The sequence below is a fragment of the Onychomys torridus genome, chromosome X (assembly GCF_903995425.1).
Source record: "Onychomys torridus chromosome X, mOncTor1.1, whole genome shotgun sequence".
In the NCBI taxonomy this organism is placed as follows: Eukaryota; Metazoa; Chordata; class Mammalia; order Rodentia; family Cricetidae; genus Onychomys; species Onychomys torridus.
The window spans coordinates 119,565,204-119,583,089 of NC_050466.1; the positions used below are offsets into that span (position 1 = coordinate 119,565,204).

Genomic DNA, 17,886 nt, shown 5'->3' on the forward strand with positions numbered 1-17,886 from the left:
GATCACCAGAGTGCCTGGGGTCTTTGTCCCAATTGCCATATCTATCTGCAGCTCAAGGAACTTGCAGATATTCTCTTGGGGGGAGTTTTCCCTCTAGGCTTGACACACTTTCCACATAGACTGTGATCACCATCCTTGGTGACTTTAACATTGACATGGTTGACCCTTCTTCATTATAGATTTATACTTTCCTGACTTGTTTGTTTCATTGATATTTTTCCATTCACCTCAATTACTCATTTATCTGGTCATAAATGAGACGAATCACCAGCAACTGCATTATTTTGGAAATCTTGGCCTACCCTGCTGCAGACAGAGAACTTTCTAAAGCTAGACTCATAATACATTGGTGTTTTTTTTTTTTTCACTCTTTTCTCTTTGGGGGCCTACCACCTAGCTCCCAAATGGATACAGGGAGATTCACTCTTACTTACGAATGCCTGGCCTTAGCTTGGCTTGTTTACAGCCAGCTTTTCTTAACTTAAATTATCACATCTACCTTTCACCTCTGGGCTTTTACCTTTCTCTATTCTACACACCTTTCTTTAATTCCTGCTTTAAGGCTGGTTGTGTGGTTGAGTTGTTGGCCCCCAGCATCCCTCCTCTCCTTCTTTTCTCACTCCTCTGGCTCTCTTCATTTTTCTTCTCTTTTCTATTTATTCCCTCTGTCTGGCACCTCTGCCTATTTCTCTCTATTTCCCAGCTTTTTTTTTTAGATCAATTGTTTTAGACAGACACAATAACACAGTTTCACACAGTTAAACAAATGTAACATAAAAGAGTGCAACATATCTTTGTGTCATTAAGCAAATATTCTACATCATAAATGAATGCAACACATCCACATCTTCAACTAATATTCCACAACACATTGGTTCCCAACAAAATTTCTCTTTTCATTAGTTCACCACTCTATGAACAAAATTTATTTCTTAGAAAATTGGGAATCAATCTCCCCCAAGACCCAGCTATACCACTCTTGGGCATATACCCAAGGAATGCTCAATCATACCACAAGGGCACATGCTCAGCTATGTTCATAGCAGCGTTATTTGTAACAGCCAGAACCTGTAAACAACCTAGATGCCCTTCAACTGAAGAATGGTTAAAGAAAATGTGGTACATATACACAATGGAGTACTACTCAGCAGAGAAAAACAATGACATCATGACATTTGCAGGCAAATGGATGGATCTAGAAAAAAAATCATCCTCAGTGAGGTAACCCAGACTGAGAAAGACAAACATGGTATGTACTCACTCACTCATAGGTGGATACTAGATGTGAAACAAAGGATAACTAGACTGCTACTCACAACTCTAGGGAGGCTACTTAGAAAAGAGGACCCTAAGAAAGACACAGGGATCCCCCAACGACAGAGAAATGGATGAGATCTACATGAGCAAACTGGATGTGATGGAGGTTAATGAAAGGCAAGGGTAGAGGAAAAGAGAGCTTAGGGGAGCAGGAGATCCCAGCTGGATCAAGAACAGAGAGGGAGAACAAGGAAAAAGAGACCATGATAAATGAAGACCCCATGGGAATAGGAAGAAGCAAAGTGCTAGAGAGGTCCCCAGAAATCCACAAAGATACCTCCACAATAGACTACTGGCAATGATTGAGAGTAAGCCTGAACTGACCTACTCTGGTGATGGGATGGCCAAACACACTGTCGTGGTAGAATTCTCATCCAGTGACTGATGGAAGCAGATGCAGAGATCCACAGCCAGGCCCCAGGTGGAGCTCCAGGAGTCCAATTGGTGAGAAAGAGGAGGGATTGTATGAGCAAGAATTGTTGAGACCATGATTTGAAAAAAGCACAGGGACAAATAGCCAAACCAGTGGAAACACATGAACTATGAACCAATAGCTGAGGAACCCCCAACTGGATCAGGCCCTGTGGATAAGTGAGACAGTTGAATAGCTTGAACTGTTTGGGAGGTACCCAGGCAGTGGGACCAAGACCTGTCCTTAGTGCATGAGCTGGCTGTTTGGAACCTGGGGCCTATGCAGGGGGACACTTTGCTCAGCCTGGGTGAAGGGAGGAGGGGACTGGACCTGCCTGTACTGAATCTACCAGGTTGAGCTGAATCCCCAGGGATTCCTTGCCCTAGAAAAGATGGAAATGGAAGGTGGGCTGGGGGAGGGCTGGAAGAGGGCGGGAGGAGGGAGGACAGGAGGATCTGTGGCTGATATGTAAAATTAAATTAAATTATAAAATAAAAAAGAAAAAAATTAACAAAAGAAATACAGCTAGTGTAAAATAAACGGTTACTGAATTAAAAGGGCATCCAGTTCTGAGAGCTCATGCATTCAGCACTGTTGTCTTTAATTACATGCATTCTATGCTTGGTCTACCTATGGTAAGACTATTATGTTGAATTGTGATTTTCTTTTTGTTAATCTGTCTCCGCATGGGATTATTATTATTTCTCAAACATTAATAAAGCCTGGAATGAAAAGTAGGTGTTCAGTATATGCTTGTTGAGTGAATGAAAGGGCATTGTTATCATTTGCTCTAATTTTTGTCTTCAGCAGAAATGCATCATTGCTAATCACCACCTTTGCATCAATATCATCAGAGAATTCTGCAATTTTAGAGCTGCAAAGGGACCTTAGAGATAGGAAATTCAGATCTGTAGAGGTTAAATAGCATGACCAAGGTCACTTCACTAGTTAGTTGCAGTCCAATGCTCTTCCCATGCCATCTTCAGTAGGTGTTAATGTTCTCTCCTTCTACATTCTCTTTTCCAACCCAAATAACCGCAATGCTAAGCAGCAGGGAGGATGATGGAAAGTCAGTAGAAAGACACATTGTGAATGTGATGGGCAGGCAATGCAGTGCTTTTTAGCGTTAATGAACACTTTCACTCTTGGTTCATATGGGTACCTGAGAGCTGCTTTGCTTTCAGTTTAAAATATCCCTTTTCACAAGATCCTGTCTTAAGGTTCTGTTGGTACTTTGGTTACTTTAATGAGATTTTCTTATCTCCTATATATAAAACCAGACCTACTTTTTCTAGTGTTTTGTTATATAGTTTCTAGTCTAGTGTGGTTTAAAAAAAAAAACAACTCACATTCCCAAGTCTTGTTCCATTTCTCTGTTCTTTCTTCTTTGTACTTTTTATGTTTGTATATTGTAAAGTGCATTTTAAAATGCAATCATGTTGCTTGCTAATATGGTGTTAGAGCACTAAGTTCCTCTTATAGAGAAGAAGAATCAGCTAACTGGAATCCTCAACAAACCAAAACCCTGAGCTTGAATGATAAAAGTAGCTCAATCTCTGAAATGAGTCATACCTTGCTTTGCTACTAATTGCTTATGTGACATAGGTGAATTGGTTAACCTGTTTCTTCATACTTGAAATCAGAAGAATAGTAGTGTTTTTATTTCAGAGAGCAGATGTAAAGATTAAGTGACGTAACCTGTATATCAAGGTTTTAAATTCTCTTCCTGATACGTATTGATTACAGAATTATTTCAGTATTTACTCAACTTCTTTTGGCCCCAATCTCCATCTTTGTGTGAAATAGGTACTGTTATTAATAAGTGTTTGCTGCATAATATACAACCTCAAAAGTTACTGCCTGATACACATTTTTTTAATTAAGAAATTTTTCATTCATTCTACATATCAGTCACAGATTCCCCTGTCCTCCCTCCTCCCACCCCCAGCACCCCCAACCCACCCCCATTCCCACCTCCTCCAAGGCAAGGTTTCCCATGGGTACTCAACAGAGCCTGGCACATTCAGTTGAGGCAAGTCCAAGCCCCTCCTCCCTGCACCAAGGCTGAACAAAGTGTCTCACCATAGGCACTAGGTTCCAAAAAGCTGGCTCATGCACTAGGGACAACTAGTTTAAATAAACCATAGTTTAACTCTGTTTTCAAAACAGTCCCTTTAAATATCTGGGTTCTTGATTCTTTGTATTAGTTTGTATTAACTTTACAAAATAATGTGCCTTGTGATGACATTTTCCTATATGATATAAGGTACTTAGATTGCATTTTATCCCCTCCCTATCATTTATTCTTATTCTCCTCAACTTTCACTGTTCACTCTCTTGTTCTGTGTTAGTCCCCTTTCTTCATTCAAGTTTTCCCTTTTCCTTTTTCTTTTTGAAACCAAGTATCAAAACAACTATATTTGTTCCACTAGATATTTCAACATAATGAAGAAAATCAGTTAGCAAAAAAAATATTTTTTAGTCTTAATAAACAAAACAAAATGAAACTCTTCTTTACCCCAAATAACCATGATTAGCTTAGAAAAATGGGTATATATTTTCAAAGTATCTACCTTTAACAGAAACTTCATTTTATAGAAACTAAACATTATAGGTAAAAAAAAGCCAGAATCTAGTTTAAGTCAAGGAAATCCATTTATACTTCAGGCCCTTCTTCTCTAGGAACTAGCATTGTTATATTATTTACATTTAGTAGAATTTGATCTAGTTTTGCAACTTTTCTTCCTTCTGGTGTACTTTCGAACTCTGACATCTCCCAACACCATATTGACAAAGTCATCAAATCTTAAAAGTGTACCATCAATTTCTTTATCACTGTTCATCACAATATGAATTCCTGATCCTATATACTTGTCCATAAGCTCTTGTACCAGGAGATGGGTTCACGGTACCATTAGCCACCATGGCCACAGTGGAAGTGGTGTAAGGCCACTGGTGCCCTGATTCATTTTATATTCTACATATGATAGAAAACATGTAATATTTGGCTTTTTGAGTTTGTCTTATTTAATTTAACCTGGTGATCTCCAGTTATACCAACATTCCTGCAAATAATGGAACTTCTCTTTTTCTTCTCCATGGCTGAATATTTCAGTGTATATATTTAATATATATATTTCATATTTTCTTTATTAATCCATTGATGGGCACCTAGGCTGATTCCTAATCAATATGAAATCTTTGAGATTTTGAATGGGAAGAAACCTTAGAGACTTTTGAATTTCAGGGCTGTTTGGCTTTAGGAATGGTTGATACTATTTTTTAATTATCTCAGGACTACTTAATACTCTTAAAAGTTACTGAGAACCTCCCAAATGATTTTATTTCTGTAATTTAAATCCATTCATAATTTCCAAATGAAAATCATAACAAAAGAATATGCGGGCTTGCATTTTTGTAAATTTCCAGAGCACTAGCTTGTTATGGATCATGTGCCTCTTGAAAAACTCCATTGTACGTTTATGGGAGGAAAAGTTAAAAAAAAAAAGGTAACTAACGCCTTAATGTCCTGAACAAGTTGTGGAGAATTCCAAGGGCCTATGAACCACATTTTGTAAATTGTTGTGCAGTTCTTAGAAAGGAGTTGCCCTGCTGAAGCATTTGCAGACCATATGATCTAGTGAAAGGCTCAACCTTAGACTTGTAAGATGGATTTTCTAATCTGAACTATGGGTTGATAATCAAATCTTACCTCATATAGTTGGGAAGATTAAACGAAATTAGGCAGTACATCTCACCTATGGTGACAGACTTGCACAAAACTTGGTATATATCAGGATTTCAATAACTATTGTCTCATTTTTGAAAAAAGACCTAATAACTCCCTGTCTCATGAGGCAGTTTATTTAGGTTCTGGGTTTTTCAAAGTTTTGTGTTGGCTTTCTCTAATTCTTTCCCTTACCTAAATTAGTGCTTATTCTTCTGCATAGAATAAAGCTTCGACCCTTGCATTTTAGATAAAAGCAGTTGTAGAACTTCTCTTTGTGGTCTTCTTTTTTATTATCAATACCAACTATTGATAATTTTTGCTGGGTATAGTTGGTCTTTTGGTAAGTATTTATTGAGCATCTACATGCTTCTGCACCATCAATATTAAGGAATATTTCTGAGTTTGTATTCTAGATGTAGGAGGTAGACAGAAACAAAACAAGAACTAAGGAAGAATATGAACAGATGTGATAGGTTCTACCTACCATGGTAATTGAAGCAATGTAAGAAAACAGAGAGTGATGAAGCAATGTAAGAAAATAGGGATGGTGTCAGAGGAGGATAATCATGTATATGTCTGTCAGTGGAAGTGAGAGAGACCTCAATAAATAAGGTGCCAGCCAGATAAGGGGAAAGTAAGTGGAAGTTTTGAATTCTTTCCGATCGTGATCAGAATCCACTGGAAGATGAAGTGCTATGAATTATGTTTTGAAAATACCACTTACTGTTTTGTGGAGAATAGAGGACAAAAATAGAAATGGGGGGAACAGTTAAGCCACTCTTGAAATAATTCAGGCACGAAGTGATGGTGCTTTGGAGGTGGTGAGAAGTTGAATTGAGAGAGAAGGCAGAGTCGACAGAATTTACAGATGGATCAAAGCATTGTGTCAGGAATAATGAGGAATTCAGGATGGTACCCTGAACTTTTGGCCTGAATACTTGGATGGGAGGTTATGTCATTTACTGAAATGGGGAAGACTAGGCAAAAATCAGAGTGGAAGACAAAATCAAGAATTCTGTTTGGGGTATGTGTTAAATTTAAGGGTGCTTATTAGATCTATATAGACAGATGGAATGAACTCCAGATCCTTAATTCCATCTGTCTATATAGATTCTAATAAGAATCATAAATTTAACATATACCATATCTGAAGTTCAAGAGAGGATCATAAATTGCTATTTGGAGGTTCTCAGTAGATAACATTCAAGAATTGAGTCTTGGAGCACTTCAGTGTGAGCTCTAAAAACACAAGAAAAACTACTAAGGGACACAGAGGAAAGGTGGTTGGAAGGTGGGAGAATAAACTCAAGAAGCCAAGACATATTTCAAAATCAAGGAATACTCATCTAATTCAAATATTGCTGAGAAGTTTCATAAGATGAGAAGTAAGAGTTAGCCTCTGGATTTGGCTTGAATGAGGCCATTGGCAATCTTGTTAAGAAAGCTGTCAATAGAATGGAGTTAAAGCTTGTTTTGGTGGTGGAGATATAGATCAGTTGTTATAGTGCTTTGCTTGCATGCATGAGGCTACCCTGTCACAGAGACAGACAGACAGACAATGAGAGGGGGAGGGAGGGAGAGGGAGATAGAGAAAGGGAGAGAGGAAGAGGGAGAATGAGAACTTGTTTTGGGTAGGTTGAAGAAATGCTGAAGTGAGGCAATGGAGAGGCCATTGTAGAGGATGTTTGAGGGAATTTTGTTATAAAAAGAAGTTTTGAAGAAACTTTTTGCTCCCTGTGCCTTGTTAACCCTGTTATCTTATACCATTTGGGACCACCTGCCCAGAGGTGGCATTGCCCACAATGGGCTGGGCCCTCTTGTATAAATCACAAATTAAGAAAATGCCTCACCTACTTGCATACAGGATAGCTTTTAGAGACATTTTCTCAATTGTGGTTCCATCTTCTTGGATAACTCTAGCTTTTATTAAGTTGACAGAAAACTAGCCAGCCCAGCTATCTTGAGGTTTTCTGCTCACATATTTACAGTAGGAACATTATATTATTTATGTGGAATTATTCATAATTAGAGTTAAGTGTAATAAAGGAGGGAGTTATAAAGGCATTTCTTCTATATACAGATTTATACAGTGCAGTAGGTATAATGGGATTTGAAATTTGAGTATGGGTGAAAAGCAGTTGGTATAATCTGATGTTGTGAACTTTATATGGGCCATGATTATTATGGAAGATGAAGAAGAATGGTCTTAAGCTGACAAAGGAGAGGGGGTGGTCTCAAGTTTGTGTGGGAAAGAAAACACTCAGGATATGAGAAAGCTGCACAGAAGCTACTTCAGAGAATAAATGGAGGATTCCTTTAGAACAAGAAACTGCTCCAGAGCCAGGGACTAGACTAGATCCTCTGGATACTGAAGACAATTGTTTGGCTTGAACTGTTTGGGGGGCACCCAGGCAGGGAGATTGGGATCCATCCCTCGTGCCTGTGGTGTGAGGCCTTGCACAGCCTTGGGGCAGTGGGAAGGGGCTCGGACCTGCCTAGGCTCCGTGTGCTAGGCTCTGCTGACTCCCCATGGGAGACCTCGATTTGGGAGATGTGGGGATATTTGGTGGCTTGGGAGGGAGAGCTGGAGGGTGGGAGGATGGAGGAGGTGGGATCTGTGGGTGGTATGTAAAGTGAGCAGAAAATTTCTTAAAGAAAAATGAAAAAAAAAAAAAGAAAATAAACATAAGAACTGTGGTGGTGTTCAGCGGGAAAGAAATTCCTAGCATGGAGAAGGTCCTGGACTCAGCCTCTGACAATGCAGAAAAATGAAGGAAAGAGAGGAGCTTACAGAGGATTATGATGATGTACTCTTGAATTTCAGAGGCCATAGCAAAGAGAATGGGGGGGGGGTTCAATTGATAAATTATTGAGTCAGATTCTAGAACATATGGAACCTTAAGGAATTCAAGGTACTGATACAGCCTGGAAAACTGGGAATTTCATGTCATCATGTTAAACAGGGAAGCAAATTATCTCAGAAACTAGTTCTGTTGGCTCTCAGGATGAGGTAGATGATCAGAGTTAGTTAAAAACTCTTTCTGGGTTGTTTTCCTGTCCTGTTTGTATTGGCAAAGCTGATCAGAGGAGTGTGTCTTAATTAGGGTTTCCTTGCTGTGGTAAAACTCTATAAGCAATTTTGGGAGGAAAGGGTTTACTTCACCTTGTAGCTTATAAATCCATCACTGAGGAAAGCCAGAGCAGGCACTCAGGGCAGGAACCTGGAGGCAGGAGCTGAAACATAGGGCATGGAGGAGTGCTGTTTACTGGCTAGCTCATCATGGCTTTCTTAGCTTGCTTTCTTATAGCACACAGGACCACTAGTCTAGGGTGGCACCACCCACAGTGAAATGCCTCCCCCCCCCCCATCAATTATCAATCAAGAAAATACACCATAGGTTTGCTCACAGGGCAATCTGGTGGGTGGAATTTTCTCAACCACTGGCCTCTTCATACACTTTTGGGGGGACTTTTGAAATACGATATAAGGAACTTCTTAGGTCATTTAAATAATGACAATACTTTGTGAAAAACATAACTTAGGCTCTCCAGATCCCTGCCAATCTCCAATAAATCCAATTCTAGTAAACGAATGATGTATACCTGTCAGAATGGCTAAGATAAAAACAAAACAAAACAAAACAAAACAAAACAAAACAAAACACTGATGACAGCTTATGTTGGTGAGGATGTGGAGTAAGGGGAACACTCTTCCACTGTTGGTGGGAATGCAAACTTATGCAGCAACTTTTGAAATCAGTATGGTGGTTTCTCAGAAAACTAGGAATCAATCTTCCTTAAGGCTCAGCTATACCACTCTTGGGTATGTACCCAAGGAATGCTCAAACATACCACAAGGACACATGCTCAGCTATGTTCATAGCAGCATTATTTGTAATAGCCAGAACCTGAAAACAACCTAGATGCCCCTCAACTGAGGAACGGGTTAAGAAAATGTGGTATATTTGTAAAATGGAGTACTACTCAGCAGTGAAAAACAATGACATCATAAAATTTGCAGGCAAATGGATGGAACGAGAAAATATCATCCAGAGTGAGGTAACCCAGACTCAGAAGGACAAACATGGTATGTACTCATTCATAAGTGGATACTAGATATAAAGCAAAGGATAACCAGACTACAACCCACAGCTCCAGAGAAGCTAGCTAACAAGGAGGACCCAAAGAGGGAGACATGGATCTCCCTGGGAAGGGGAAATACATGAGATCTCCATGAGTAAAGTGGGGGATGGAGGATGAGAACATAAGGGAACAGGATGGTCAAGCTGGAACAGGGATGGAGTGGGAGAACAATGAATGAGATACCATGATAGAAGGAGACATCATGGGGTTAGGGAGAAACCGGGTGCTAGGAAAGTTCCCAGGAATCTCCAAGGATGACCCCAGCCTAGACTACTAGCAATAGTGGAGAGGGTGCCTGAACTGGCTTACCCCAGTAGTCAGATCGATGAATATCCTATCATCACAGAGCATCTCTCCAGTAACTGATGGAAGCAGATGCAGAGATCCAAAGCCAAACACCAGGCCGAGCTATAGGAGTCCAGTCGAAAAAAAAAGAAGAGGAATTCTATGAGCAAGGGCATCAAGATTGTGATGGGGAAACCTACAGAGACAACCAAACCAAACTAGTGGGAACTCATGAAATTTAGATCAACAGCGGTGGAGCCCACATAGGACTGGACTAGGCCCTCTGCATAATGAGACAGTTGTGTAGCTTAATCTACTTAAGCGGCCCCCTGGCAGTTGGATCAGAATCCATTCCTGGTGCATAAGCAGGCTTTTAGGAGCCCACTACCTATGATGGGACACCTCGAACAGCCTTGAGGGAGGGGGAGGGGCTTGGACCTGTCTCTATTAAATGTACCTCCCCATGGGAGGCCTTACCTTCTTGTAGGAGGGAATGGGAGGTGAGTTGGGAGGGAGAGGCTGGAAGGGCAAGAGGGTGGAAGAGGGGGATCTTTGGTATGTAAAATGAATAATAAATATTCTTAATAAAAAATGAATGATGTAGGTGAAAGATGTGTGCTTGCTATCTTTTGGGCAAGTTCCTTAGGCGCTGCAATCACCTTCTGACTAGATTGCTCCATGAAAATCTCCCCTTTTCTTGTTATGCATTTGTTATGGTAATATTCAAGGCTACTCAAACTAGGTTTCAAATAATGAACTCTCATATACTTTACTCCTTAGATTTAATAGTTATTAACATTTTGCATACTTTCTTCATTCATCTTAGCATTCTGAAATATCTTCAAGGAACTTACAGGCATTATGGAAACCTTATCCCAAATAGCTCAGTAAACCAGGTCTTCTACATAGAAATTCTGAAAATGACATTGTCTTTCAAAATGTGATGTCAAGAACTAAACAGGAGTATTCCAGAGGCAGATTGGCTAACCAAGTGTGCAGAAAGAATGCCTTGAGTTTATTTTGGTTAATACAGATTACAGTTTCTAAAATTATTTATTTTAGAGACCCAGTACATTATTGACTTGAGTGCATTTGTGGTCAGCTAAAGTCCCTGAGTTCTTTGCACATGAACTGCCACTGTCAAGTCAGGCTTCCCTCATCTTGTATTTGTGTAATTGAATTTTTGTTGGTTTTAGCCTATTGAAAATATTTTGAATTGGTATTCTGCCCTCCAGTGAATTAGTTAATCCCTTTTTGCTTTGGTTCATCACCAAAGTTGATAAGTAAACCTTTTATATATTCATGCAAGTATACAGCAGCTACTTTATAAAATTGAAGCTTATGCTGCTTCAAAATTGTAGAGACTGCAATAAGATCAGCTCAAGCATTAAGAGTGAACTTTTTGTAGGAGAAATGATTTGAGTGTTTCTGATAAATGACTGAAATCCATCCCTCTTGATGGTATCTGAGTACAGTTTCCTGACACATTCTAAATCACTCCACAGTGACTTTTTAATATAATCAGTCACCAAATGGTTTCTTCCTACAGCTTTAGAAACACCCACACTGTTCTGGACAGTTAAATCTAGGGGTGGGCTTGGCTTTCTGAGAACACTGTGGATTCACTTGGTTGATTGATCTCACAATTACAGAGGAAAAAAATTAAACAAGAATGGTGGTGTGACAAGGAAGCTAAACGGACGCCCCTGGCTCTGCTTATACTTAGAAAATGGAACCACACTAGGAGCATGTCAACTGTTAGACAAGTGATAATTTTGTAAATTTCCATACTGGATATATAATATAACGGCACACAGGTAAAGCCACGAAACACATGGTGACATATAGATTTACAGAAATGTGCTTAGTTTAGTTATAAGAGCTAGCTAGCAAGAAAATTGAGCTATAGGTCATGGCCATGCAGTTTGTAATTAATATAAGCCTGTATGTGTTTACTTGGGTCTGAGTGGATTCAGGACCAGGCGGGACACAGAAAACCTTCCAGCTACAGGTGATTTCTCATAAGAACTGGAATCCTGGGGCTCACTGCATAACTTTCAGGAAGCTCAGCAGGTTCGAAAATGTTTCTTCCTGGTAGCTCTGGTGGTTTGGGTCTCTTGCAGGCAGCACAGATGGTCTTTTCCTCTTTGGTATCTTGATTGGTCTCTGCCTCTTCTAGGCAGTGCAGTTGGTCTGAGAGTATCTTTCAGCAGTCCTTACTGCTTGTATATACTTTGGAAGGTCAGGCCCTGGTGCATTTGATCATTTTAAGAGACTTCCTGAAGGCTTTGAGTGGTTTGCTCCTTGAGTATAAGGATCTTCCTTGCAGGAAAGTGTATTTCACTTCCCTTTAGAACATCCTGTGAGTTAACGAGCTTTACTCTAAGATGGAAGGAAACTGCTATACAAAAAGATTCTAAACCAGCATCACAGTGTTTCTTTTAGTCTTTTTTCATTTCTTTAACTATAGTTTTCTTCTTAGATACTGAAAATTCTGGTTTTTGTTATCCATAAATAGATTTACTCAAATTTTAATTTTAGTATACAAATCAAGTAGTTTTACAGTCCTTAATTTGCACGTGCAATATAAGTATGTTGACAAATGGTCATCTGCTGTTTGTGGTTGTTGAGAGCCAACTCTACAAACAAAACATGGGTTCTCTTGTCTCAGAGCCAAGCATATTTATTTCAGATATCCTCCCAAATGCCTGGCTCTGTAACAGGAAGAACAGAGAAGAGCAAACATCTAAGAATATTAAAAATATTGTTCCATAACTCTGTAATTTGGTATAGTTTAATGACTCCGAACTTTGAATAGCCATCACTGTTTACCCAAAGCTTCCGATTTGGGGCAAATTAAATACATTTATTTTCTCCTAGAATTTCTTGTAATCTCAATAGTGATCTAATAAGTTATATTCTATTTCTTATTATATAGATTAGGATAAGCTCTGGATCACACTTTTGTGAGGACAGCATAAGTAACCTTGAATCCAGGTATTGACCCTGTTTACTAGCCCCTAAAATAATTTCCTCTATAAAGATCATCCTTTAAGGAGACATCATTTCTATAGTTGGAATTAACAGTGACATTTCTGGTGTAAACTGAGAGTGTTCTTATGTTATCTGCATTTTAATATATTAAATCTATCAGCTTTATACAGAACCTAGAAGTGCTGCCACCAGCATCACCCTTCTCAGCCAAGACTCAGTCATTTTTTTCTAGGTTTGTGTTAAAATACAGTTTTAAACTGTGAGGGAAGACTTTTAGCACATTAGCTAGCTGTCACCTCACAGAGATCATGGCTGTGATCTCTGAGATCCCTCTCTCCCGGCACCTCCTGCCACTCTGCAAACACTCATTTCTATTTCACTGACCTGTGGGGTCTCAGAATGAGCACGTAGTTTAACCATACTACCAAAGCCTGGGGTGTAGTAGGTCATCTGTGGCTACTTCTTGAATGGATAAATAAATGTATGACAGGACATGATGCTTGAGGACTTAAGGTGGGGAATATAAAGTAGAAAATAATTACTTACAGCTGTCAACGGCAGGAAAGGGCAAGCCTGGGTAGAAGACTAAACAGGATTATGTATTTCTATAGAGGAACAAAGCTACATATTTTTGTGGGAACAGTGCACAACTAAAGATAGGATTCAGTTGAATCAAAGTTTAAAGCTTCTGGGACCCTGTGACTAAAGGAGCAGGTTCTGGAAACAGAATAAGTTAAAAATCTCAGACTGGTTACTTCCTGTTGGAATTTGAATTTTACTATAAGTGAGGTAGAGATCAACTTATGGGGGGGATGTTTAAGTAAAAGAATTACTTGATGTAACTTTTATTTCCACAGGACCACTTTGGTTTCGGTGTTGGGAGTAGAATGAGACTGGAAGGCGAGGATAGCACCAGAGACATTAGTGAAAAGGCTATTTCAGTAGCAATATAAGCCAAAGATGAGGGTGACTTAGACTAGATCCAGTGCAGATAGTGAGGAATTGTCGGCTTTAGCACTCGTGGTAAAGGTAGAGCTGTCAGAATTTCATGATCAGTAACACTAGATCTCTTTCATTTATGATTAGCTAAACTAAACTAAACTAAACTAAACTAAGCTAAGCTAAGCTAAGCTAAGCTAAACTAAACTAAACCAAACCAAATCAAACCAAATCAAAACAAATCAAACCAACTAAACTAATCAGTTTGCAATGCACAAATTATAAAATGGATGTTGATGTTAGAGGTTGGGAAAAACTTATTTCCTTGTAAGACTAAGCTTTCTTGATGTGAGGCTAACGATGGGCTCAGTTATGTCCCCATGAAGCATTCAAGGCTGTGTTTTCCATCTGTTTCCATAAGGACTGTCAACAGAACAGCATTTATGTTCCCTCTTTTCTGTCAACTGAATCTGTAGCAAACAATGTGTATAATTTTATCTCACTCAAGCGCATTTCTAACCACAGAGCTGATTTTTTTTTAATGTAGGGAATCGAGTTCATTCAGATGTAATTCTGGCAGGAAAACTTTAACCCAATGACGTAAATACACTATGAAATAAATTTACTCAGATAAGGACTCAAGAACCACACTCTTCACCTATGCACACACCCAGCCTCATTTATTTTAAATGCAATTCTTTGGCCCTGGTATGAAAAGACTGCCTTGTTTACTTTAACAATTGATGTTCTCTTCCCTGGGTAAGATTTTCATCGTTAAACTTCTAATGACTTCTGTAGGGTTGAGTTTGTAGGATTTGTAGGATTGGGTAACAACTGCTCTGAGAATAGGCTTATCAGCAGGAAAGTCTCTGAACAAAGGATTAGTATGCCACTCAAGTGAGAATTAAACTTCTCACTTCTTTAATGCCTCTCAGACAACAGCCCAATCTTCTGCCCACACTCACCATGGATACAAACAGCAGCAAGAAGACTTGAATGCCAACAGCAATTGAAAAACATCCATCAGTGCCCTAGGTCCGTGGCAGCATCTCAGAGCAGTTTCTTGGAGTCCTGTGTGTCTGGAGAGATCTCCAGGCATAGCAAACTGATACATGTAGTTGAGGGAAGTTGTTTTTTTTTTTTCAGGGATGACGTTTGATCTGTTGATCATTTATGTGAATTCTGTCAGTGTCCTACCTACAGGGTAGTAGCCAAAGGCTAAAATTTGCAAGTAAGAGTTTGTCTATCACTAAAATAGTTATATTCCAGGTTGCCCCAAAGTCAAGGACAATTCCATTTTGATGATTCCTTTAGACAGGAGTAAAATTTTCAAAGCAAAATTGTTGAAGATCTAAGTGATATGTCTGGATCTTTATGACTTTTATTGTGCTTTAGTGTGTCGTGAAAAATATAAGAAAGTACAAAGTTTCCTTTTCCATCATTATTCAGATAGGTTAACATTCTTAGTACATCAAAGAACATATTATTAATTCCTGAAAAAAAATCTCTTTTTACAAAGTGACTCTTATGTGTATATGTATATTATTCACTACATATATATCAGTTAGAATAATGTATGCCCCATATACAAAGTAAATTTTATGGCTTTGTAATTTCATGATATATACATAGAAAATAATTTAGTACAATAAAAATGTTGGCAATTGAGAATCAAGTTTCAGGCCTATGAATAAGTAATTCCATTAATTCCACATTGAACACATATTTATTGCATAGATATTAGATGCAAAAGATATGAATATGAAGATAAACAAAATGGATAAAAATCTCTAGCTTAGTTCTAGACTGTGTGGTGAGAATGTGTGTGAAATATGTAGCTCATAATAAATGGTGCAGCCTGCAGAATGATTTCATAAAAATAAAAGGTTGGATGATTTTTATGATGTTACAAATGAAATATATAAAAGAAGGTGAGATTTTGTGGCAGACTGACTTGTGGGTATGATGAGTCAGGCAAAACTTACTTAGGTAATCACAGAAGGCCTTTCCCAGAATGTGACATATGAGTTGAATCCTAAACAACAGTATAAAGTAGAGTATGTATTGTTGGGGGGGGATCAGTTTCCAATCAGAGGGCCTATCAAGTGTGAGAATTCTTAGGATGAAGTTTGGCTTGTTTGGTTGACAGGAGAAGTAAGGAGGCCAGACAGATGTTCTTGTAGTGCTGTTGATTTGTAGTGGTGTTTTCAGACTAAGGAGGGAGTAATGGAGAGAAGTAAATTGATATGGGCTATTTTGGTGGAAGATTTGGAAGTATGTTAGACAGCAAAAGCAGGGAAAATAGGGATTTAAAGTAATTTCTGGGTTTTTGGTTGAACAGTTATGTAGGTGACATTTGCCACACTAACCAAGGTAGGAGACCAAAAGGCAATTGTGTTGGTGAATGAGTGGAAACTGATAGGCACATTTTGTAAGTGTTGAGTTTGAGATGCTGATTAGACACCCAAGCTCATATTCCTATTGGACCTCATTCTAGCCTATGTCAGAACTAATCTTCATTGTTTTGTATACAGATTAAATAAATGTAGTTCTTTGATTTTAAGACTAGAACATATCACAAGTGGGCCTTTTCTCTCATTTGGGCACAAAATTCCTTTTATCAATTGCCTGCTGAAAATATTCACTCAAAACCTAGGATTTTCAGCTTCTCTGTATAAGCTGCCATTACCATTCAAAACCACATTACCTCATGGTTTTCATAGTCTACTATAAATGTACATGCTGCTCTCTATGTTTTGGGTAATTCCTTCATCTCCTTCAAAATTTAGCTCATTAATAATATCCTCCAGAGAGATTTCCCTGACATCTTCAACATGCCTGTTACTTATTTGGGTTAAGTAGCTCCTCTGATATGCATCTACAATTCCTTTTGTTCACCTTTGTTACACAGCACAAACCATTCCATATTATAATTGCTTCTTTGCTCTGTCTTTGCAAGTGTCTTTTGAACTCCATGATGTCAGAGACTGCAACTCCTATTGTCATATCTTTGCTCCCTAACATGGTATCTGAAACCTGATTGACATTCAGTGAGTGTTTGTGAATGAATGAAGGCTAGGAGCAAATTAGAAGTACTTGCCAAAAGACAAACTGATAACAGAAAAGAAGGGCACTTTATAATTCTATAAGTGAGGAAGAAAACAACAAAATAATTCATAGCATTTCCAAAAGTACTAAAGCACTGGGAAACTTCAAGTAAGATTAATTGGCATCACTACACTGTATCATAATTTTGTAAAATGTATGATGCAGCATAATAGAAACTGTTCCACAAATTATAAAGAAGACACTATAGAATACAGAAAAAAAACTGATATATTTATTAGCTTTTTCTTAGGAAGTATGGGAGTATGGACTATATAATAAGGACTATGAATTACAGTTTTCCCAGAACCTATATAAAATCTGATTGATGGCAACTGATTATACACTAATAATTTTCATACAAACAGTTCTTAAAACTCATTATACAGATCAAGCATCAATGTGCAGAAATATGCCTGCCTCTGCATCCTGAGTGCTGGCATTAAAGCTTGCACTACAAGGCCTGATCATAGCAAGTTCTTGAATTTACTTATTTCCCTCAAATATGATTTGCAGTTTTATATTTAGATATGAAAAAACATGAATTAAGTCCAAAACATCATTTAATTGCTGTTTTAGAAAGAAGATATTAGGTTTACCCTGTGAAATGATCCCCTCAATGGTCATATAGTAGAAAATTAGAGAACATATTTCGTTTTGAAGATTTATTATTCATTGTTTAATTGTATGCACGTATATATGTGTGTGGGTATGGACATGTGAGTGCTACTACCTGCAAGAGGAGAGTACCAGATCTCCTGAAGCCATAGTTACAGGCACTTATAAGCTGTCTGATGTGGATTCTGGAAACTTATCTCAGGACTTCTGTAAGAATAGTATGTGCTCTGAACTACTGAACTATTTCTTCAGCCCAACAATTAAATGGTTTCCTTAAACAGCTCTGTCTTCAAAGCATCCACTGCTTGTATAATTAAATGAATTATCTGTGTTTTGATGAAAA

General features: G+C 38.4%; 1 pseudogene; it reads right to left on the reverse strand.

The window, feature by feature from the left end:
- Positions 1 to 4,385: 4,385 nt before the first annotated feature.
- On the reverse strand, positions 4,386 to 4,654 carry LOC118573715 (annotated as a pseudogene).
- Between the last annotated feature and the right edge of the window lie 13,232 nt (positions 4,655 to 17,886).